General features: G+C 30.9%; 1 protein-coding gene across 3 annotated transcripts in view; it reads right to left on the minus strand.

Moving 5' to 3' along the window:
* The window catches only part of LOC143082362 (uncharacterized), a 52,821-nt gene that overhangs the window by 25,100 nt on the left and 1,855 nt on the right, over positions 1–25,866 (minus strand). Inside the window, exon 1 of one of the 3 annotated variants that reach the window (XM_076258013.1) lies at positions 11,064–11,171. The exons of the other annotated variants lie outside the window; for them this stretch is intronic. The gene's annotated coding sequence lies outside the window, so the exon portion shown is untranslated. Of the gene's footprint in view, positions 1–11,063; positions 11,172–25,866 lie in introns of those variants that run through there. 3 annotated transcript variants of the gene reach the window in all.

Here is a 25,866-nt window from a genome sequence, read left to right on the forward strand (position 1 = left end):
ATTTGATTTCAAACCATCATAAAAACTGCTCTTCAAGGTTAAATAAATGACCTTCCTTTTTGCTGCAGTACATACCAGTAGGTTTAATTGTAGGCCGTATTTAATTAAAACCATTAATCACAAACTCATTACAAAAGTAAAGACTTATTACTCTTCTGATTTTACAAACTTTGGAAATTCCAGAATCTTATATTTTTTTCCTTTAAATTACTATAATTTTTCATTAAAAGAAAAGATTCAATCAAGTCATGCTTAAGTTGAACATGAGGAGTAACAAATTGTACAAACAACCAAAATTATAACTGACGGTCTTGGGATTCCATGACAAAAAATAAAGATTGATCACCATACCGGTAATTCACTTAATAAATTATGTAAGGACAAAAACAATTACATTTGAAGTTAATCTAGTTTTAACTTGTGATTACGATTACTTAAGAAACAAAGAGATGGGTTCGACATTATCTCTTCTATGATTTCTTTTCTTATTTCTGATAAACCAATTAAATCAAGTCATACATTTTAATTGTGTTATATAATTAAACTTTAAATAGGATAAAATGGCCCATTAAATTTTGTTAGGAGTAACTTAAACAAGGGACAGAAAACCAATGGCACTACTTTTTTAAGATATATTTCTGCATTATTCTCAACTATATCTAACTATTGGCTCTAATTGTCCTTTCTTTTCATACCTTAATCCATCATCTTCAGCCCATGTTACTCTTAATTTACTCAGTTTATATGAGCAAAGATGAAGTTCACAAGAACCTGAAAGTTAAACTGATTGATTGAATTTTGGTGTTGAATGCCACTTTCAGCATGTTTGGCTAAATCATGGAGGCAAGTTTTGATTGGTAAAGGAAGCCAGCATGACCCATAAAACCATACTCTTTCAGTTTGAAAATGGGCAAACCTAGTCAATTAAGATTTGAGTCAAATACACCTGCCATGTGTGGAGTTTCAACTCACAACCTCAGTTATATGCTATTGATACAGTAATGAAACAGAGCACCTCGTTAAAGTTTAACTTTGCTTTGTCAATTTGCAAAAATTTGAATTGAGTTATCTTCCTTAAATCAAATTGCAGCTATAATAAATAGATTTAATGCATCATGCACTATTTTTTGTGACTTGTGTATTTCTTCAAAAAAAATTTCTTGACAAATATGGAAGAACACATAAGAATATTTTGTAAACTTTATATATATCATGTATATTAAATTATCTAACACATACTGTCATTAAGGACCAATGATAGTTCACTCACAGCTCTACGTTGTGTGTACTGACATAAAGTAAGTAGAGAAGATGGTTGTAATATATCTTACTACACCAGTGACTATAGTGATTTAATTGCACTTTGTGCAATCTTAACCCCTAAAACTAAATTAATATCAGGCTAATGGATTTACAACTAGAACCTGGCCAATCTACTATAATACTAATTACAGACAAACATCTTATATCAGTTCACACTGTACTACAATCCTTAATTCTAACATTCACACAATTTCTTATCTTCAATCATTTTAAGGTTTCATCTATTTATGTTTAATGAATACGTAAAACTACGGAAAAACCCTAAATCTATATTATCACCGATACAATTATGTAATTGGACATTCATCTGGATTCCGTGAATCTCTGTAACCGTTCAAATTTAATAAGGCTAACCTGAATAGAAACTGTACTTGTGTAATATGGTTAAATTTTATGTAGAAAACTGCCACATTGTGTGGATCTAATGCTAATTATTTAAGGTTACATAACTGACAAATCAAATTTTGAAAATCTGCACAAAGTCATTGAAATCTTAGCAAGCTAGGTTATTTACTTAAAGTTTAAACATGTCACCAAGTTGATGAATGATTTTATTGGAATCTCTTTAAGCAGTGATTCTAACTTTGCATTGTATTTTATTTGTCAAGATTTCAAATAAAGCAGTTCACATTAGCTTATTCATCTTAAGCTGAAACATATTCTTACAATTCAGTGCATGATCTGAGAATGGTTTAATTGGATCTAAGCACTAAAAGAGCACAGAATCCAGCTAAGTGAGAGAAAATTTTAATAAAACAGCACAGCTGATAATGATAACTGCACCTTCCTTTTTGTAAAGAACAGTTAAGGGCAATCACTTTGTTTTGAATGGAAACCTAAGAACAGTTAAGGGCAATTACTCTGTTTTGCATTGAAAAGTTTAAATATGATAAACTCTAAACCATTTTTACAGAAAGTAAAAGATCAAAAGAACTCTCATGCATATGACTTCTGAACTTAAGAAAAGAGATATATATTCTAGAAATTTAAAAGTTGATACATTTTTTGTAATACTGGTTGAAACAAAAAGTGAAAAAAAAAAATAAAACAAATTCCTTGTAAATGCCTTTAACAAAATTTTAACAGAACGATTCTGTAAGTCAATAGATTTAAATAAAGTATAATCCTTCATTAATAATTCAATTGAGTCTTTCTTGGTCTTTTTTTTGTTTTAAAGAGTTGATTTTCTAAGTTTCTGTGTACATTGTTAAAAAAAAACAGAACATGTTTTAAATCTCAAGTAATGAAATTTGCTAGTACATTGTATATTAATGTTGTAATTTTTACTACTTTTATTTTGGACCAAGAAACATATATAGGGTATACTTAACTAACCTTAAGCCTAAACCTAACCATAACTCATACCTGCCCCTGTCAAAATGCAACCATTGTTGACCATGGTCACCATCACTAACCAAGAATAACCATGGTCACCATCACTAACCATTGATAACCATGGTCACCATCACTAACCATTGATAACCATGGTCACTATCACTAACCATGATCACCATCATTAACCATTGATAGCCATGGTCACCATCACTAACCATTGATAACCATGATCACTATCACTAACCATGGTCACCATCACAAACCATTGATAACCATGGTCACCATCACTAACCATTGATAACCATGGTCACCATCACTAACCATTGATAACCATGGTCACCATCACTAACCATTGATAACATGGTCAACATCACTAACCATTGATAACCATGGTCACCATCATTAACCATGATCACCATCATTAACCATTGATAACCATGGTCACCACCACTAACCATTGATATCCATGGTCACCATCACAAACCATTGATAACCATGGTCACCATCACTAACCATTGATAACCATGGTCACCATCACTAAACATTGATAACCATGGTAACCATCACTAACCATTGATAACATGGTCAACATCACTAACCATTGATAACCATGATCACCATCACTAACCATTGATAACCATGGTCAACATCACTAACCATTGATAACCATGGTCACCATCACTAACCTTTGATTATCATGGTCAGATGTGCTTACGACCATGGTGAACTATGGTTTTCCACTTTTGTGACCATGGTTGACCAAGCTCAAATCTCATCACTAACCATTGATAACCATGGTCACTATCACTAACCATGATCACCATCATTAACCATTGATAGCCATGGTCACCATCACTAACCATTGATAACCATGATCACTATCACTAACCATGGTCACCATCACAAACCATTGATAACCATGGTAACCATCACTAACCATTGATAACATGGTCAACATCACTAACCATTGATAACCATGATCACCATCACTAACCATTGATAACCATGGTCAACATCACTAACCATTGATAACCATGGTCACCATCACTAACCTTTGATTATCATGGTCAGATGTGCTTACGACCATGGTGAACTATGGTTTTCCACTTTTGTGACCATGGTTGACCAAGCTCAAATCTCAAGTGGTTGACCATGGTCAACTTGACTACCAATTGAAGATTGTAGGTAGCAATGATTGACCATGTTAGGGAGCAATGATTGACCATGTTAGGTAGCAATGATTGACCATGTTAGGGAGCAATGATTGACCATGTTAGGTAGCAATGATTGACCATGTTAGGGAGCAATGATTGACCATGTTAGGGAGCAATGATTGACCATGTTAGGGAGCAATGATTGACCATCTTAGGGAGCAATGATTGACCATGTTAGGGAGCAATGGTTGACCATGTTAGGGAGCAATGGTTGACCATGTTAGGGAGCAATGATTGACCATGTTAGGGAGCAATGATTGACCATGTTAGGGAGCAATGATTGACCATGTTAGGTAGCAATGATTGACCATGTTAGGGAGCAATGATTGACCATGTTAGGGAGCAATGATTGAGGCATGTTTGACCATGTTAGGGAGCAATGGTTGAGGCATGTTTGACCATCTTAGGGAGCAATGGTTGAGGCATGGTTGACTATGGTAGGAAACAATGGTTGACCATCATAGTTTTAAGGGGGAATTTTTTGTTCATGTGTTTGACACAATAAACAGGATCCAAATCATTGGCAAGATATGATTTATTTTACTAAGTGGTCACAGAGAGTAAATGTTACCAATGTAGAATTTGAGTTCTCCATATCATTTTCAGTTTCTTTCTTTTTAATATACAATCAAATAAAATTGAGAAATGAAACAGGGAATGTTTCTTAGAGACAACAAACTAACTCAAGAGCAGAAAACAGCTGAAGGCCACAAATGGGTCTTCAACACATAAATAATCCCTCACCCAGGGGAAGGCTTCAGCTGATCCTTTAAAAAATTATTCTAGTTCAATGAAAATAAATATTACATCAAAACAACATTTATCTAGCATTTGCAGGACAGTGTTGTTCCAATTAAAAGTATACCAGAAACATAAAATCTTTCTAATTTCTTCAGCATTACAGAAACTTACAGTTTGATGACAATCAATTTTCAAATACTTCTTCTCACAAATCTTGTATTTATAATTAAAGTTAGAGATGACAGCTATAATTCAAATATAAAGTAAATTATCTTAATCTTATAATATTAAAGAAATGAACTTATTTCATTGATTTATTCAATCTAAATTAACTGCCCAAGAATTTAGAATTCCCAAGACAAATATGGAAAAAAGAAGAACTTTAATCAAATTCTGAATCTATCATCAACTTAACCTCTGACCTTACCAGCTGTTAGATGGAATTGCATTCATTTGTTTATTATGGAATAAACTGCATATATTTATACCCCATAGATTGTAGGAGAAAATCACAATCTTTTGTAGCCAAACTGAATAAATTTTGATTCTAAGGACACGCTAGTTATTAACAAAGAGAAATGGCAGCAAACATTTTCAGTTTCCTCATTTTAGCCTAGAACAACTATTTCTACTTAAGTGATTATAGTGAAAATCAATCTAAGGTGATCTTATAAAAGATGTATTATTGTCATTAATTAATAGTAGGTAATATCTCACATCTCTATCCAAAATCTATGGACTTCAACTCAAATTTTCTCAAAATTGTAAATTTTTCAAATTCACGGCATACATTTTCCATTTATTGCTCAATAGGTCTTATTCATAATCTTGTCTGTGTTTAACTTAGTAGGCCAAAATCTTACTATATAGATACATTTCAAAGAAGGCAAATTAAAATTTAGATAAAGACTCTATTTTGAACGTGCAACTCTACTGTTTAAAAGTACATTAAAAAAGAAACCACGCGACACATTGGTTTTAATATAAACTTCACAGGCAAGCATAATAACCATTTTATGATTTCAATAAAAATTATACAAAATTGATATTTATATAATGAAATGTCCCTGAACAAATAATTTGATCATGTGATTAAGATAAATATACCGTTTATTACCTGACGACAGAAGGAAAATTGATCTATATATATACCTGTAATGCATACATATCTTAATGTAAGCGCCTATTTCCTTACTATGAATAAAGCTTGTGACTTTGTTTAGCAATAGGTCAAATCAAATATACGCGACCAACCCCACTTTTAATCTACATATCGCAGTATATATTGAAATGATTTAAGAACGACCGGATGCTCATTGTAAGTAAACACTTCAATCCTTGTTTGACATTGCCAGCTATTATATAGTATTATAATACAGGTAGATAGTTCTTTCTTACCTGGGTAAGGAGAAAAGACGTTTTGAGAGGGATTTTATTTCATCGAATTCATTGAGACATAAAATAAATATCAGAATCTATTTACAAAATGATAAAAGCCTTTAAGGTAAATCAATGATATATCCTAAGAATAAACAGGAAATAGACTATTATAACCTGTAAAATCATCTTTCAGTAAAATAAAACGCTGGAGTCTTATTCAAATTACCTATATATAAAGGTAAACCATGGCATGACAAAACAATATTTATCACTATAGAGTTAGGGGATTATGATCATTAATATCCCTCCTTATCACTGCTCCTAATATTAATTAAATGTAAAATAAATCTAACCTACTCTGGTTTTTTACTTTTTTCTTTAAGTGTAGAACATGTACAAATGTTTTAAGGTGAGATTTAAAAATTAGATTTTGTAATGCATGGTCCTGGAAAATATAGGATATTGCAGAGTGTATGAATATAAGACAGCAACCAAACAAGAAAAGACATCTGGTCATACTACAATCAAACTGTAAGAACAGTTACCTTCACCACAATAAATTATTGTTTATCTTTGGACTTACAATCAACAAAACTGCTAATTTCCATATGCAACTAATGCATCTATGCAGAGTTTCACTCCAATGTGTTTTCAAGCTTTTCAGTGAAGTACATTTAATTTCTCTTCTATTTTCCTTTACAATCAATTCTCCCTTATTACAGTATTATACCATGTGTTATCTCCCATTGGCTGTGCAAACTCAAAACATTCTGGTTGCAATACAAATACTGCATTAACACTTTAAATTAATGGTCCTTTTCACAGGAGTTAATATTTAATGAATCTATGTAATTATCCAAGATACTCACACCTGTATATAAAGATCATGTGTGTTTATATTTACTACTAATTTGGCTGTTGGATTAATTGCTTGGTGAAACAGGGTTTCATTAATTAAAAAGTGGTGTTGTATCATGGATATTATGCTCAGACAATGTCCAACTGTTTCAAGTTAGACACAACCTGGCTGAGTGCCAAACAGCATTAACCATATTTTTGAGAGTTACAATTTTTTTTTTTTGCATTATAACTCATTCTACATAAAATGTAACAAATTTATAGAAAATGTAACTATTTTCCAAAAGAACCACATTTTCATATTTGTTTAAAAAAAGTATGAAGACATGAAGACTTGAAAAATGTAAAAATTTCATAGGCTCTTAACTTCTTAATTTATCAGCTTTTGTTTATATATCTTTTGGAAAAGTTGCTGCATTTTTCAAAAGTTTTTTTTTTCAAAATTATTCAAGTACAATGTACTGAAAATGAAAAAATCTCAAAACTATAATATATATTTTTTTAAAGTTAAATCAAAGACTGAAAGTTTGAAGCTCAAACGCAATTTAATCATACAAAATTTGATCGTTTATTTCAAATTAAGAGGTAAAAATGTTGCCTTTAATTATACCTTCCCTTTATGATTCTTTCAGATGATTTAATTTACAGTAGTCTAAACATATATGAATGAAAAACAAGAGCTTACTTTTCTGGATATGTGGTCTTCCAGGTCTTATAAAACATTAAAACCTTGAACCAAACAAATCAATTGTTGTCACTAGAATTAACCTTACTGACACTTAATAGAAAAGCTATCAATTAATAAGAAAAAGTCTAACTTCTTTAACCATTGAAGTGCCTTATATAAAACATACACTGTATCTTTAAATGTATAATTCTTAGACAGGTGAGGAATAGAGACAAAGATGTTTGACAGGACAGGTGTTTTTAACCGACAACTTTTTTTTACTTATATTTCCCTAAGGGGTATAAATTCATTTCTTAAAATTTATCTAGCAAAAACATAGGCAGATGTTCTTCATTCATTGATTCTAAACCTGATACGTTCCATCTTATACATGGGTAATTCTCCATTTGTCCCTCAAAGCCATGATAAGTGGTTTCAATTCATTTGTTTTATTGTTACATTTGTGACAGCATATTAAAATATATTTAATTATGTTTGATTCTGACTTTATGGAGTGTTTGAAAGTGAGTTCAGTCTGACAAGATTATATTTCTTTATTAAGCTGATTATTATTATCAGCAGCTAGCTTACTGGCTACAGGCCAAAATAATTAATATTCAGATATTCTTTTTTTTTCAATTTCCAAACAAAGAAACTTAACATTCGAAAAAAAAAACCCTAGTAGAATATATTTTCAAGGCATTCACTAGCCGACTCTAAAAATAGTCTATTTATGCCATTATTAGAAACATAAAGCTATTTCTGATTATCACCAAAATTTAATTACTTTTTCCAATATATTTTGTCAATTAAACAAAGTATTTTCCTATATATATGGTAAATGAGTATGTATTAAGTAATTATACTAACACATTGTGTAATAATCAATGACATTTTATGACAAATTCATTTATTTTCAAGAATCAATTTAATTTCAATACTTATAATTAAGAGTCTGACTTACCTTCCAAATGTTTTATGTAATTTTGATCAATTGATCAATTCTTCATTTAATAAGTACTATCTAACCACTATAACTAAATGACAAGGGAAGCAACTCTGTTTCTGATATAAAAAAAATCATCTATTCTCTCCAAATCAAAACATTCAATATATAATAAATGAATAGTGATTGGATTTTAATGGCTTTTCTTCATTTGAATAATAGGAAATAAATTTTCAGTTACAATGTTAGATCAATAGTTATCAAGAAAGAGAATATATATTACAATGTATAATTCACTCACCGTGGGATGTAAATGGCTTGTTTCATCGCACTCACAACTTCTTTAGTAATAATAGTAAATTTGCATCATCGAGAGAAGAAATTAAGAGAATAAATTCAATATGTATGAACGGATATTGATAGGTTTTATACATAATGTTTGCAATTATGCAACAAAGGCAAGGAATCCAAGCAGTTAAGCTACAAAATCAATTTAACAGCAGTGATTCGTTAAAATGTAAAAAGACTTTTAAAAACTAAATACACATTGCTTTAAAAGTACTTTGAAAAAAAAATTTTAATTGCTAAAAAAATGCCAAATCAGTATGAAAGATGTATGTATTGAAGATAAATTGATATTTTCCTATTTGGAATCACAGCAGTCAATAGAAGCTGGCATAAAGAAAAGGTCAATAGTCAAAGATTTATGGATTAAATGAAAATCTTTTAAATTGAAATTAATGCATGTCAAGACTTAGCACTAGATATCTCAAACAGGAAATTGACCAAATCAGTGTGAAAACCTAAAACTTTTACAATTCAAACCATATATGGAATAAAGTAGTTACTAAATTGTCAAAATATTTACATTTCTACACAATAAACATAAATCAAGTTAATGAAATTTGTACTTAAATTATTGTTTCAATATAATTTTTCCATTCCCTTTATTAATGTTGGGGTTTTCCCAAAATATTATTGTCGTTAACTTTTTTTTTCCTTGGCACAGCGTGAAATTGATTTTTTTGTATATTTACTGCAAAATGTTATCGTAATTATTTCTTCACTTTAATTCCCCAAATATTCCTATTTTGTGATATTGTTCAGCTTGCAGTAAAATTAGAAGAGAAAGCAATTTAATTTTGTCTTTATACTAATAAAAGTTATATAACACATCACTCCGATTCCAATGAAACAAAAACTATAGAGCTTCAATTTCTATAATCATATTTTAACTTAAAGCTCAGTTATTTCCTCAATTTCCTCTTTTATTGCAAATACATTTATGCAAATTTTTCACACAAATTAAAGTTAAACTGATGGTAGTAAAATATTTGCATTAAACGTAGGCAGATTGCTTCTGAAATTCCAAATGTTTTCATAAATTTAAGAAAAAATTAATTAGCATAAATCATATCTGATTCTTAAGGAATTGCAGTTTTCTATAACTCTGAACAAAAAAATAAATAAATTGAAAAATGTGTACAGAAAACTTTTTGTATGCAACCTATTCAAATACCTCAAAATTCAAATTGGTTGGACCTTCATATATAAATAGTTTATGAAGAAACCAAAGGGAACTTTAAAATATTAACTATCTTCAATGTTTTCCTAATTCTTTTTAAATGTAGCTATAAATAATTTATAGTATCTAAATTTAAAGCATAATATGCGTTGTTGAATTTAAACATACAATATAAATATCACCATGTATTTTTCATCCAATAAACTGTCCTTACATAAAATTATTGATAAATGTGGATAGATCCACCCTTTATTGTGGCATCATAAAAAAATTTCCAGTTCCTCAGTTCCTCAAATTTGTTTATACATGAACAATTTGAAATTTAAATATCTACATTAAAAATAGTGAGTTTAGCGTCCTTCCTAGTTTAAAGTACATAAAAGTCAAGCAGTGTTACGAAGACCTACAATTACATCTACAAGAGATAAACAGTGCTACGAAGACCTACAATTACATCTACAAGAGATGCACAATGTTCTGTGACTTTTGACTGATTAATGATAAATATTGTACCAAATCATTATAAATATTACATAACGTGAATCACAGTAAATCTGCTGATGACTACAAATGATCTCTCAAGAGAAAAGGTAAACCATTGGACCTCAAACCGTACAATTATCATTTTAAGAAGAGATACAGAAAACAAAAACAGCCATTCAGATCCACCTTAAAAAATCCCAGGTTCCTTGGTTCCTCATTAATTCTCAACATCAAAAATTAAAATGACAATTTGCTGTGGTAATTTGTTTTACTTGAAGGTATTGTGGTATTGTAAGTAAGGATTATTTATTCCTTACTAATAACCATTGGAATGAAAAATTTTGAAAGATTTTGGCTTTGTCCAGCAGAAAAAAGAAAGCTCAAAATCCAGCAAATTGCAATTTATGTAAAGCAACTTTTTTAAGAACATTGTAATACCTATATATCAGGCAGTTGCAATACAAATACTTGCTCATCCGTTCTTAATTTACTTTTTTTCAAATATAACAAAGTATTAAGTAAGCAGATGTGGTAAATGGACCACTATCCACAAAGACCAAAGGACATTATATTGAACAATTTAAAACTTACTTGATTAATAATCTGTATAATCCAATATAAAATATAATCAATTCTAGTGATTCAGTATCGATTAGTTCACCTTTCAATGTACATGTATACTGTAAAGCTATTTCAAATGAGTTGGAACCTTTTCCATGAACAGTTATACAAATATAAGCCACACATCAAATGTTTTAACCCTTTCTCTTAAGAGCCAGTAATGCAAATATATGCCACTCTACACTAATATTTGTATATGAATAAACTGTGCATACAGATTATAAAAAGAGGGGAACACTTGATTCCCTATATAAATAGATAAAGCAAACACCAAGGAAAACAGGCCTTTTGTTTGGAGTAGACATTTTGTAGGGTATACCTTTATCTGATAATGTTATATAAGATATGTATGTCAACCTTGCACTTCAAGTAACAACTTTATTCTTAAGAAAATGGCAGGAAGAGAAGTTACATAAGACAAGACAAACTGTCAATTTGTAATCAAGTAACATGATATTATTGTAAAACAGTGACAGTTGTTGAGCCATCAGATAAATCCATGTCAACAATGTGGAATAAAGAAAGGCTTGACAATAATCTAAGTAAAAGCTTCAAAATGGAAAATGTAGCTACATGACCTCGAAATGGGCACATTGATAGAAGGTTTCCAAAGTTTTCATATTTGACAACATAGTATAGGAAATTGTTTACTTTTTCAATTTTCCAGGATTTTGAATTACTTATGATCAATAATTGGTTTAACTATTTGAATGATGGGTAGTATCATTAACCATCTGATAATTTGTTTACTGGTTGTGGCTATTAGATCACAAAGAAAGAAATGTTTTCTTACTTCATATGTCTAGGAATATGAAAAATATTTGAAAAGAAAAAAAACTTGTCAGTACTATTTAATTTCTATCAGAAATAAGTGTTGGTATTAAAAAAGATCTGTCTTCAATGCACTTAATATAAGGAGAAAATGTAAAGTGAATTAACTGTCTGTAGAAAGTTATGATTCTAATAATCACTATCCATAATGACCATTATCAGAGAGATATCTTGCTTTTACATTTTTCCTAAAGATTTAATAAACTGGTTTATAGACATGGAGTGACCTCCCTTTAAAATTATTCCGTAGAATTATTAAAGCAATTTATAAATTTGAAGTTATCTCCCTTAAAATTTATTCCATTAAATTCATGTAAGGATTTGAAGAAATCTCCCTTTTAAAATATTTCAAAGGAGTTTATAGATAAAAAGTTGCTCTCTTAAAATTCCTGAAGAATTGTTAACAATAAAGCAATTTATGGATATAAAGTTATAGCTCTTTCATAGTCATTCCTAAAAAAAAACCATAATTACAAGTGAAATAAAACTGCAATCTGTATCAACTGTCATATATTGTGTTTCATGCTCACAATGTATGTTTTTGTCATGTACATTAGCATAAAGTAGGGTATACAACACAACTTGCCCCTTATGTCACATTTAGTCAGGACAAAACATAACATTTTTAATGAGGCTCACTGCATACAAAGCATACACATTTCCCTGCCATTTCATGCTGTTTACAAATCATTAACAGCAATTAATTGGCAAAAAATCACCACAAACGATTGCATAACACTAACAGATTAAAAGTCATTTGAAAAATCAAAATAAAATTCACTTCTACAATTACATCCATAGTGATATAATGTTGTAAAGAATAACGAGATATTTCCAATATCAAAATGTAACATAATTCAATTTTTAATTTGACATGAAGTTTGTTATTTAATTGTTCACATTTCTTTTAATCTATAGGTTCAGTAGCTCAATGAATGATAAATAGAAAATTGTGGTAAATTCAAAATTTGACAAGACCTCTTTTTGACCTTTGGTACCCTTTATCTTCCTGGTATGGATATGCTTATTCTGTCAACAGAGGGGGGTTAAAAAGAAAGCCTTTCCATATATCATGTGGGAGTTAGGCTCAACTGAAGAACATTAAATGCACATCAAATTAACTGAAAGTGAAATAAAATCCTCCCAATGTAAATTCTACATTTTGTTGATTTCAATCTCTTAGGAGTTATCTGCCCCTTTACAACCATCTGAATATTTATCAAAACCATATAAACTAACAAAAAATCCCAGTTTATTACATCATATTTGTCTCTATAGACCTGTTCAGCAGGAAGACAATAGCTATAAATTCTCAGTCATGTTTTATTATAACATACACTTAATCAGTCGCAACAAATTTCATGACGTTTTCTCATATTCTTGCACTTCCAATTTATAGTTAAAATTGCATCTAAGTCATCATAATTAATGTAAACAAATAAGTGATTTACTGATAATTGGTAAAAGAAATATTTCAACCAGAGGCTCCAAGCAACCGAAATGACTCACCTGGCAAACATATTACATTAAAATCATCAGCAAAAGTAGTAGCAATCATTCACACATTAATTAACAACCAAGAGAATATTAAAAAAAAGTCATGTGTGTCATTTGTGGACAATAACCCAAATAAGGAAGTAACTGGCAATTTGTAACAATGCTTATGGAAGAATGGACCATTACTGTACTTCTGGAAATATGGACCAGTACTGTAGTTCTAGAAATATGGACCATCCCTGTACTTCTGGAAACATGGACCAGTACTGTAATTCTGGAAATATGGACCAGTACTGTACTTCTGAAAGCATGGACCAGTATTGTACTTCTGAAAGCATGGACCTGTGTACTATACTTCTGGAAATATGGACCAGAACTGTAATGCTGGAAATATGGACCAGTACTGTACTTCTGTAAGCATGGACTAGTACTGTACTTCAGAAAGCATGGACCAGTACTGTACTTCTAGAAATATGGACCAGTACAGTTCTTCTGTAAGCATGGACTAGTACTGTCCTTCTTTAAGCATGGACTAGTACTGTAATGCTGGAAATATGGACCATTTATAATATTGTAATTCTGGAAGCAAGGACCAGTACTGTACTTCTGTAAGCATGGACCAATACTGTACTTCTGATAGTATTGACTGGTACTGTACTTCTGAAAGTATGGACTATAAGTACTATACTTCTGACTGGAAGTTATAATGGCAAGTACACTACTTCTGGATATTATAAGTTGCCTTACAGAAGCATGAAGTTACTGACTCAATGCCTAAGACTAACTTTTCAATCCAAAGGTTAAAATATGACTAAAGCTAAACAAATACCAAGTTACTTTTTAAAGTATCTTCCCTTATTACTATTTAAGTAATAAAGAGCAATACAATATTGCATTATATGTTATTGAGCATGTTATATCTTTAGGGGATCAGCATGACAATATGACCAAATATCGTTACTTCTGTTTTAGCAGCATTTTTCAATTAGAATAGGCTGTTATGATTTCAATATAAATGTAGAAATGAACCTCTTACTCCATTAAGTGACTCTATGTGACAACTGCAAAAGTCAAAGTATGCTTTCTTAAGAAACAATTGATTGATATTTCAAGCAGAAGTGGAAATTAAACAAACTTCTATCATTTGACATGTACCGTAAATTAACAGAATCCCCAAGAAAATCAATGTCTTTAACTTGTAATTGTAGCAATATGCATGAAATTTCACAAGCCCGCGGATGACGATGGTGAAAGTTTATCAATTCATTACAAACTAAATTTGTAAAATTTACATGTCAAATTCCATCTAAAATTTCAAGATGCAATAACATGCCATAGTAACAAATATGAAATAAATATCACTTGTTTGCAGAATGTGCGAAAAGTAATTGTTTAAGATAGCGTCCTGCTGTATTTTGTGTTCCGTTGTTTACTTAACAATCATAAACCTACGTTTCTGATTAGAATTGTGAAAGAGATCACAATGAATCCATTAAGTACTGTAAAAATCAATAGATAACAGATATATTTCATATATGTCAGATATTAGAAACACCCAGCCTCAGTTTATCCTCAGGGGATCCCAAGGGGGATACTAACTGGGTATGGCAATGACCAAATATATAAGAGATAGTCACATCCTGCCTGCGTCTAAACTCAGGGGATCCCAAGGGGAAGACTGGCTGGGTATGACACTGATCTTCAGGACTTGAAATGAACAATTAAGAAATGTATATTATTCTTCATTAAATCTGTTGACACAGATATGTCTCACCTCCATAGGCAGATCCAGGTTGGGCCTTGGAGGCCACCCCCTCCTTTTTTAGGAAAAATTTTGTTGATTATATAGTGAATCACTGAAACAAGACTGGAGCCCCATTAGGTCTGTCAGGCCCACCATATATGAAAAGTTCTGTATCCCCCACTGACCTTTATGTAAGTTTGATAGTACTGTGAATTCCTTTAAACAGACATAGAGTGGGGTGCGCATATTCGCCGGGGACACAATTTCGCCGTTTTATAATTTTGAGTTGTAAATACTTCAAAAGATGGCTGAAATGGAAGAAATATGGCGGTAACTAAGATTTTTATAACAAATATGATTTTATTTTAAACTACGACAAAATTGCGGCACTTACCGCAAAGGACCGAAAAACGGATAACAATTTTCGGCCAATTTTCTGAATGAATAACACGATTTCAAAGAAGTATTTCTTAGTAAATCTTTGACTGATTGTCCTAAATTTCAGTTCTGTACACCTTTAAAATGTCTGCTATTGCCATCTATAATGAAATTGATTTGAAAAATATTGTTTAAAGCTGCAGTTATTTGTGTTTAAATAGATGTATAAAAACGGCGAATATGTGTCCCCCATTGACAAAACATCAGGCAATTTCAAACACCCTTTAATCTAACTTTTCAGATGATTATTTTCAAACAAACACGTTTTCAAGCTTAAGAATATTTTGCATTTGAAGTTATCTTCATGTAGAAATATCAGTATACTTCAAAAACATACAGACCTGAACATAAACTGTGGAAAACATGGAAAGATATGGCGAAAATGAGCACCCCACTCTAAAGCCCAATTTTAACATGTAAACTATGCAAATATTGTAATAGTCTTTGTCTGTTAAAAGTTTTTGTTCTTTGTGTCTAAGAATTTCTAGATCCCTCTGTCTACTCTATGGCCAAGATCAAGACATGCTATAATAGTATACCATGAAGTGAACTATAGCTGTAATCTTGTATTGTTAGTTTGCTGTCTTGGTGATATTAACCCTATATGTCTTTTATCCCTACTCTAATTACAGTTGTATGTTACATCCTATCTGAAGCTTCTAATATAAAGTTGTATGTTACTCCTGTGGTACATCCTATCTGAAGCCTCTAATATAAAGTTGTATGGTACTCCTGTGGTACATCCTATCTGAAGCTTCTAATATAAAGCACATACATATCTATTATTGACCGATGCAGTTAATCTGTGTTTCCTTCTATCATTAGTTCTAGATTGATTCTAAACCACTCAAGTGTTTATACATACATTTCTAAACTTAATTACAAATCCATATATTATTCTGTATAACATCCGTATTTAGACACAAAGTCATTAGAAGTTGAGAATACATATTATGCAAATTTCTATGATTTCAACAAAATCATTTGTGAAGGACAATTTGTCAAATAATGGAAAAAAAGATAATTCTTTCTTTTCTCTATTTCTACAATGTTTTCAAGAATAATTGTAGTTGGAAACAAGTATTTATATATGTATATCTCCATTCTGCTGGTATTGTGATAATTTTCTAAAAAAATAATCGGAATCAACCAGCAGCCTTCAAATACCATTGCAACTTCTTCCTACCTTGACCAAACTAACTAGAACTGTTGACTTAGATGGACTACTACCCTTGACCAAACTAACTAGAACTGTTGACTTAGATGGACTACTACCCTTGGCCTTCTATCAAGGATTGAGGTTTGAATATGCTAGTAACTGTATAGCAATGCAATGAACATAATATTAAAATTTGGACTTTAAAAAAAAATTTTTTTTTTATCATCCCTCTGATGCATATCTCCAGTGTCTTGGCTGCAATTAAAGGAGAAGTTGAGATTACGACATCTGTTCTGCCAAATTTCTAAGTAAAAGGGGCATAACTTAACAAAATTCCATGTACCAGAACATTTCTACTCGAATGCAATTTCTGCATAAAAGTTTGAAAAATTTCAAAAAATTTAAACAAAGGAGAAAGAAGAAATGTCACAACAGATAGACAAACATAACCATATGTTAAACTTCTTCATTCAATATTTTACATTGGGAATCTTTTAAGAACCATTGATTGATTGGTAATTGCTTAACATCACACCAGAGCTGAGAAACTACCCATACTTGAGAACCACTGAGTTTAAATTGAAAGACAGCCAATATTTCCAATTATTCTACTACATGTTACAACTGTCACAAATTATATATACTTTATTTGTCACATGACAAAGATTTCAAAGAAAAAATTACACCAATTCAAAAACCAAATTTTATTTCCATGACAAATGACATAAATCCTTGACACTTTATAAAATATTGAACCCGCTTTCTCTTATATTAAATATTTTTTGCTGCAAAATCACAAAAACAAAATCTGTATCTTTTCAATTTAACAAAATCAATATTTTCAAAATAATTCATGCTCAAAATCGTAATTTATAACGCATTATGTACCATCATGCAGAATTTGTGTTATGTGAACAAAAACATATTTATTGTAATCAGAACGTATGTAAATCAATGTTATCCGTTGTTCAAAATCCTAAAATTTATACTGAAAATGAGTCAACTTTGTGTAAAAATCAATAGAATAGAAATTTATGAGTTTAGGAATGGTTAATTACTGGTATATTCCTATCGTCATAAATGGGTTTAATAACCGGCAACTGCCTATACAAAGAATAAAAACAAGGTTTAGTATCTAGTAGAATGGTTGTCCTATAGGACACAATTCATTGGTTGATTATTTAATTTGAGGTAACAAGTTTTATGGCTACTTATAGAAGTCTATAGAGATCGTGTGTACATAAACAAATATCAAAGTTTGTTTCAAACTCTTTTATTTGCAAACATGATAAATTTGTAGAAAATTAATTAAGGTCTTGGAATTCTGGGATAATTCTTTGTTCTTGATAAATATGAAAAACTTTGGACTACTTTGAAATTCTCTAGAATCACCTTTCTATAAAATCAAACAATTTAAGTGGAAGCAGTTGTTTCCCTTTCTGAGAAACACCAGTACTGCTGCACTTGAGGGTAATGTGAATATTCCCTTTTATTCAAATGTAATATTTTGGTCACTTAACTTTTAGTCTCAGGTACTACTGATTCTTTAAATGTATGAAACATGTTAGCTTTTTATATACAAGGTCAACTGACTTTATATAGTCTATATGCCAAATGGTCACAAGTAGGTCCAAAATAGGTCAGCAAAACTCACCATATATGATCTGTGACCAAACTTCTGCTTTTAAAATTTAATCATCTTCCATTTTTAGCACCTTTCCAATAATACTTTTAAAATTCAAACCTGGAACTATTGAATGATTTATTGAGCATCTAGTGTAACAGTATGGTGATGTGATATGATTGCCAATGAGACAACTGCCCATCAGTGTAAATTAAGTGGATGTAAACAATTATAGACCACTGTACAGGACTTTTAAACCAGTATCAAGAACATGCCATGCCAGATGACCTATTGATCCAATGAAAATGCTCAGAAACTTGACACCATTTTTTAAAGGATTTATATATAACTGAACTCTAATTTCCCTGATTGGAAAAACAAAGGTAGCTATATCCAAGTGGGAATTAACTTTTATGAGTATGTCATAGAATTTCAAAGAGCAGTACCTATGTGATGTTTGTGTTTAATCTATCAAGCAGATGATCCAGTGATTAAATTAAACAATAGTTCCTTTTATCTAAGATAATCTCTATAATGTTATTATGCCTGCACTAGTCACCTGGAAAATGGGGAAGTGCAATATAAATTTTCATGTTAATACTGAATAAATATGTGATAATTTAGATTTTTCAATCATAGGGCGCCTTGTGATTTGGTTCCGATCCATAATTTCCTATTTACAATTCATTTATTACTCTTATCTTGTGTTTCATTTTAATGTTCTGCTTTAAGGGTATATGGATAACTATGATAGAATGCCTCTTGTTATAGTAGTATAAAGTACCATAACAGAACTGACCTCAAGGTTCGTGACCTTTAAACTCAAATGAGCATTTCCTGGTTCCTATGAAACACTGATCCAGTTAAAATACAGTATACTAGAACACACCCGTGAAAATGCGGGTCCGTGACTGAATTAAAGTATATAACTATGTGCAAGCCTTATCTTAGTATTAGTACTGTCATCTGATAAAGTCATGCCGATTATAAGATACACAATTTTCTCTGCTTTCAAATCTTTCTGTTTGAACCCGTCGAACTGGAACTTATCAATTATTGGTAATATTAAATATTTGGAAAACAAAAGGTCCTGGAATGGAGTATTTTTTAATCAACAGCATTGTCCTATATTAGTTATAAATAAAGTTGAATTCTTTGATTCGCTGTTTTACGTCATGCCCGTTAACAAATTGAAACTTATTTTTAGTCCAGATTTTTAGTATTCGTATTGTTATCTTAGAAAGTCTTACGGATTAAAATACTACAATAGGTAACCATTTGACAATTTAGTAGTGCCAACCCTGTGATTATGACCTGTTTATATAGCATATTAATCCTGAATACACCGTTTGGTGGTGCGCCTGTCAGATGCGGAACGTACAGATAAGGTAATAGGTAACAGGTGATTATACTATTGGTATCGGTATCGGACTTGACCCGGACCTTCCTAATTATTGGCGATATTAATTACGTGGAAAACAAAAGGGCCTGGAGTGGTGTAATTTTTAATCTACACCTTTGTACTATATTAGTTGTATATAAAGTTGAATTCTTTGATTCGTCGTTTTTTCGTGATGACGGCAGACAAATTGGACCTCGTAATTTTAGTATTATAGATAAGTCTTCATTATTGGAAGTTGTTTACTGCATATTGGCCCTATTAATTCATAACAATTAGACAATTAGTCTCTGGTAACAAAGTTTGCCTCTTTTAAATATTGCCTTTGTAAAATCAAACACATCTTTGGAATTCTGAGACATACTCATAAAATTCAATTCCTACTTAAAAATTGCCACCTTTGTTTTGAAATCATGAAAATCAGAGTTCAGTTACAATTATAAATGTTTTAAAACTACATTAATCATGAAAGTTTGAAATTCTCTTTAATCAGATGTGGAGAAGAAAACACAAATTGACAAAGGCTTTAATAGAATGCCCATTGAGGTCTGATCAGACAACTTGTTCAACAGTCTATTGTTATTAGTCAGTGCAAACCATTATTAGGTCTAGCCAATCTGGACCAGGAGCTCTGGTAGTGAATTGGACCCTATGGATGGAGTCACTAAAAGAGGACAATAATACCATGTTGCACAAAAAGAAGTAAGCTTATGGCATCCGTATTTGTGCTATAATTTTTAAGAAGGTACTGGCAGAGTCTATCACAATATTCTGTGGGTGGCTTCAGATTTGCAGTAGAGTTTCTTAAATTTAGTGCTTGTTATTTGGGAACATTTCAAAGCATTTCTAGGAGCCCACAGCAATTTAAATGGAAATGAACAGTATGATGGTAAAAATTTTCTGAATATCGGAAAAGCATTGCTAAACAGTAATTATAATGTAAGACATCCATTTTTAATATCAGGGTAAAAATTATAAATTCAAATTATTTGATGTTCTTCTAAACCAATATAAATAAAAAGATGCATGTAGATCCTGGTGTATAAAATGTTTGTTCCCATCCTTAATTCCTTTTAACCTATATATCTCACAATCTGACATCTTCAGATTTATCTACGCATCTATTTTCATCAGTTTTGGAAATTCCAAATTTAACACTATTCACAGAAAAATGTTTTGTTCATTAAGAGTTTAATCTTTAATCAATGAAAGATTGCTACCAAATAAACTCTATCACATGTCTTTAATGGCATTTAGACGTTTCAATTCTTATTTATTCCAAATTAGTTGTTTCTAAACAAATGGTATAATATTTATGTTTAGTGTTCCATTTATTTTAGATATGAATCATACCTTAATGATAACAATACATTAGGTAAACTGAGTTTTTACCTATTTTTGATAACAAAATGCAAGGTCATACAAATACCGTTTTGGTATCATTTACACCGATTACGCCAAGATTGCATTTCCTGTTATTTGTGCTAATTCTCACAACAAGGAAGAGTATACTTTACAACTTTCTGAATAAATTTCTTTCTCAAATTAAAAGATTTTTATGGAAAAACACGTTTTAAATTGGAGATATAAGTACATTCTAAAAATTTTGTTTTCCAAATAAAACTGGTTTTATGTTTATTGTTTTAGTTAGAACCTTGAGAAAATTGTTAATGTGACACAATTAAACTACAGTTTCTGTAGAATATATGTTTACACTACAAACAATTGATAACAAAACATTACAGTTGTAATGATGTTAAAAAATGTTTGGTATCGCGAATAATTGCAATTTCTGTTACATTGTATTTAAAAAGTATGTAGACCTTAGAGTTTTAAACAAGAGCAAAGATACAACATCTTAAATATAAGTTCTGTGTCTCATAAAATTAAAGGAAACAAATTATGGTAGATGAATTGAAAACAGAATATCCCAAAACCAAGGTAAAGGAAGATACTTATTGCTGTTCTTCATCTTAAAGTCACAGAAATGCTTTAGGGAATACTGTATGGTCATTATATTAAAGTCACAGAAAGGCTTTAGGGAATACTGTATGGTCATTATATTTTTCAAATTAATGAAACATTTGATCACAAATTTTGTCAATTTAAATAGTATATTTTGGTCTTTTCAACATTTTCATAAAATTCAATGCTGCCTAATCTTCAACAAACTAAGTTGGATTCTGGATTAAATAGAACAAATCTTCTTTTCCCTAATACCCTTAGTTCATCAGAGAGGGACTTAATTTGGTAGCAAATAAAATAGTTAAAGTTTGAAAATGAATTAAGAAAACTAAAAGTTGAATTTTTTAAATTTATCATCAAAAGGAATTAATCCTGATTTATAATTTCAAATTTTGTAGCAGATTAGTGACCACAAAACCTTACAAAATTTGAAATGATATTACCTGCATGGCATGACTGACCTGGCCATATCTGATCTTTTACATTTACTATGCAATTATAACATTTCACCTTTTCAACCCATCTCCACAGAAACCTAATCATTATGTTTAATGTGCAATGAAAGTGTATCTGCAGTGTCATTATTATCAATATAAAACTTCAATAAATGCCCTGGTCTCCTGGGGGAAGAATTGGTCTAAGGTTTGCTTGACCTTGCACATACAAATTACTATTACCATTCAAACAGTTTAAGCTTTAGGCTTTAGAAAGTAATGACATCATTAGGTCACTGAGATTTTTACCAGAAATATTTTGAAGGACTAAAAAGAAGAAAAAAACAAAATAAATGTCTTTTACTTTACGAACAAAAGATCTATCAAAAATAAAATTCATTTTCTTTCCTATTCAACTGAATAACATGCAGTTTCCTCTTTTTCCATTTCATTTTTTTTAATAACGAACAGCTGATCTGAAGTTCAGAATTGGTCAATTTTTCTAGACATAAGACAATACATGTATATAGATTGACACCTATTTTTTTTTTTTTTTTATAGATTTTTTTTTTTTAAGAGTGTTTTGTTTCTGTCTTATTGAGGTATATACATCTGCTTTTGTTCATAGTCTCAGGAAAAAAAGTGTGGTCAAATGACCTTAGTTATGATATGACAGAATGATGAAATGACAAAACAAGTGTAAAAGAATAAAGCCAACCTTTGAAAGGGAAAAAGTAGCTATGATTACTTAGTCATGGATATTTAAGACAGATTAATTGCCAAAGGTTATTTTGCAGCGAAAAATTAACCATTTTATATCAAAGGAACCTAATCAAATAGAATATCCAGCAATACCAAAGGTAGAAAACCAAACATTTTTTAAAGCCCTTTTATCTAAAAATATAAAGAGGAACTTCCCTCTTATTTTTTTCATTTTAAGAAAAACAGAAAAAAATTAATGAGGTTGGATATTTTGAAGTAATAATTACTATAGCAAGCATGTTGTATTTTAACATGCCTGCAGGCTTTTCAAATTTCCACATCCATATTTATCAATTATGATAAAAGTCTGTGAATAGAATCTGCCACTTTATAATACAGCATCATCATTACAAATATAGACTTTCCATGCTGGAAACTCCATGGAAACTCCGGGAGGACAGAGATACATTGTCACGTACCAGGCCATCTGGACACCTATTTCTAAATGCTGTACTCTGGATAAATGTAATTAAACAAAGACATCAAAAACTTATCACAAATCTGTCAGGGTTTCTATATTATTTCTCATCTGATTATACATAAGGCTTGTAATCAAACATTTACGCTCTGACGATTTATGCAAGACTAATTATGTGGCTGAAAGACTTGACACAAAGGAATCGGAATAAATCAAGTTTTGAAATAACATGGCTTTGAGATATAGACATACACCCATTTTATTACAATTAAATACAGTTTCCTTTTATTGATTGGATAGGATAGGGCACCTGCCACTGTAACAACTATAAAGACTGACCCTCTGACCGGGGTGTCCTACCCTTAAACACTGACCACTGCAGGTCAACATTTAGTAAAGCAAACATCTCATCATCTATACACACATAAACACTATTGAAAAATTCTAATTTATGTTTTATTAATTCAGAACATTTCATTTTGAACAATAATATATGACAAATTTTATACACCATAACAAAAGCTAGTGGATATTATACTTGAGTGTAAAATTCTAATTACTTTTTGAGGTATATCAATAAAAAAGACCACAGTTGCAGCTCCCATCTGTTCTAGTTTCTCAATTATAGCTATAATATTCTATTTCTTATAAAATAATGGAAAAAGTCACTAGCAATGAAATAAATGATTCATGATATTTTTGTGAATCATTTATATGACCATTATTTGAACTTCATGCATATTTTATAAATTTCTGTATATTTGTCATAAAATAAAATAAAATTTATTTATTTCACAAAATAAATTAATATTTTGACAAATTCATTTAAATCTAGAATTTAAATTATTTAAGTACTTAAAAATGAAAACAAAAATCTTCCATAATTTGTATCATATATATAGTCAAAGTTCCTAACAATGACAGAGATTATCTTGTATGCTGTTCTATCTTTTGCAATGCTATATATAAGCCTTAATTTTATTGTCAGGGTCTCTAAAACAAATGTTTATGATGATCTTACATAAGGTATGAGTTCCTTAATTACTTGTAAGACATGTAGTGATGTGTAATGCATCATTTTTGCAGACATCTGGGCCTTATCCATTTTAATTTTCCAAATCTTCCAGGAAGACATGTTAGCAGATACTAGGATTTGACAGGAGATCTTGAAGGAACATATGTTAACAGTTACTAGCTTCTGACATGAGATCTTGAAGGAACATATGTTAACAGTTACTAGCTTCTGACATGAGATCTTGCAGGAACATATGTCAACAGTTACTAGCTTCTGACATGAGATCTTGCAGGAACATATGTCAACAGTTACTAGGTTCTGACATGAGATCTTGAAGGAACACATGTTAACAGTTACTAGGTTCTGACAAGAGATCTTCCAGGAACACATATTTGGTTACTGGGATCTGACATTTAACTTGCAGTATCACATGTTAACAGTAACTGGGGTCTGACATAACTTGCAGTAACACATGTTAAGTAACTGGGATCTGACATTTAACTTGCTGGAACACATGTTAAAGTTACTGGGAACTGACATTTAACTTGCTGGAACACATGTTAAAGTTACTGGGATCTGACATTTAACTTGCTGGACCACATGTTAAGTAACTGGGATCTGACATTTAACTTGCAGGAACACATGTAAACAGTTACTGGGATATGACATTTAACTTACTGGAACACATGTTAAAAGTAACTGGGATCTGAGATAACTTGCAGGAACACATGTTAACAGTTACTGGGATATGACATTTAACTTACTGGAACACATGTTAAAAGTAACTGGGATCTGAGATAACTTGCAGGAACACATGTTAACTTGGATAGAGAGTTTTCACATTGGCACTCATACCAGATCTTCTCATATTTAGTTACTATAACTCTGACATAACTTACATGTTTGTTCTATGTCGTATGTATTTAAAATTGTTATCTAGTGTATTCCAACTATGTGAATACACAGGTATTAACAAATGACCACTCATCAACTGCAAGTGAAAAAAAACAGAAGCTACATAAAATTGAGAATGGAAATGGGAAATGTGCCAAAGAGACAACAACCCGATCATAGAGCAGACAACAGCAGAAGGTCACCAACAGGTCTTCAATGCAACGAGAAATTCCCCCACCCGGAGGCGTCCTTCAGCTAGCCCCTAAACAAATATGTACTAGTTCAGAGATAATGAACGCCATACTAAACTCCAAATTGTACACAAGAAACTAAAAGTTAAAATAATACAAGACTAACAAATGCCCATGCATCACATGTATGAATCACACAAATTTTTAAACAATACAAACTCCTGTCAACATCATCTTGATAAGTCCTACTCTTGGACTGGAAAGCCCTCTTATTCCAATAAATTCAAAGGAATCTAAAAAATTATCTTTTAAAATACTCATGACAGTTAGCTTTCCTTTATAAGAAGGAAAAGCTGGTTCAATATCACTCCATCTGATCAATAATCCTTGTATTGTTTTATT

The sequence above is a fragment of the Mytilus galloprovincialis genome, chromosome 7 (assembly GCF_965363235.1).
Source record: "Mytilus galloprovincialis chromosome 7, xbMytGall1.hap1.1, whole genome shotgun sequence".
Taxonomy (NCBI): domain Eukaryota; kingdom Metazoa; phylum Mollusca; class Bivalvia; order Mytilida; family Mytilidae; genus Mytilus; species Mytilus galloprovincialis.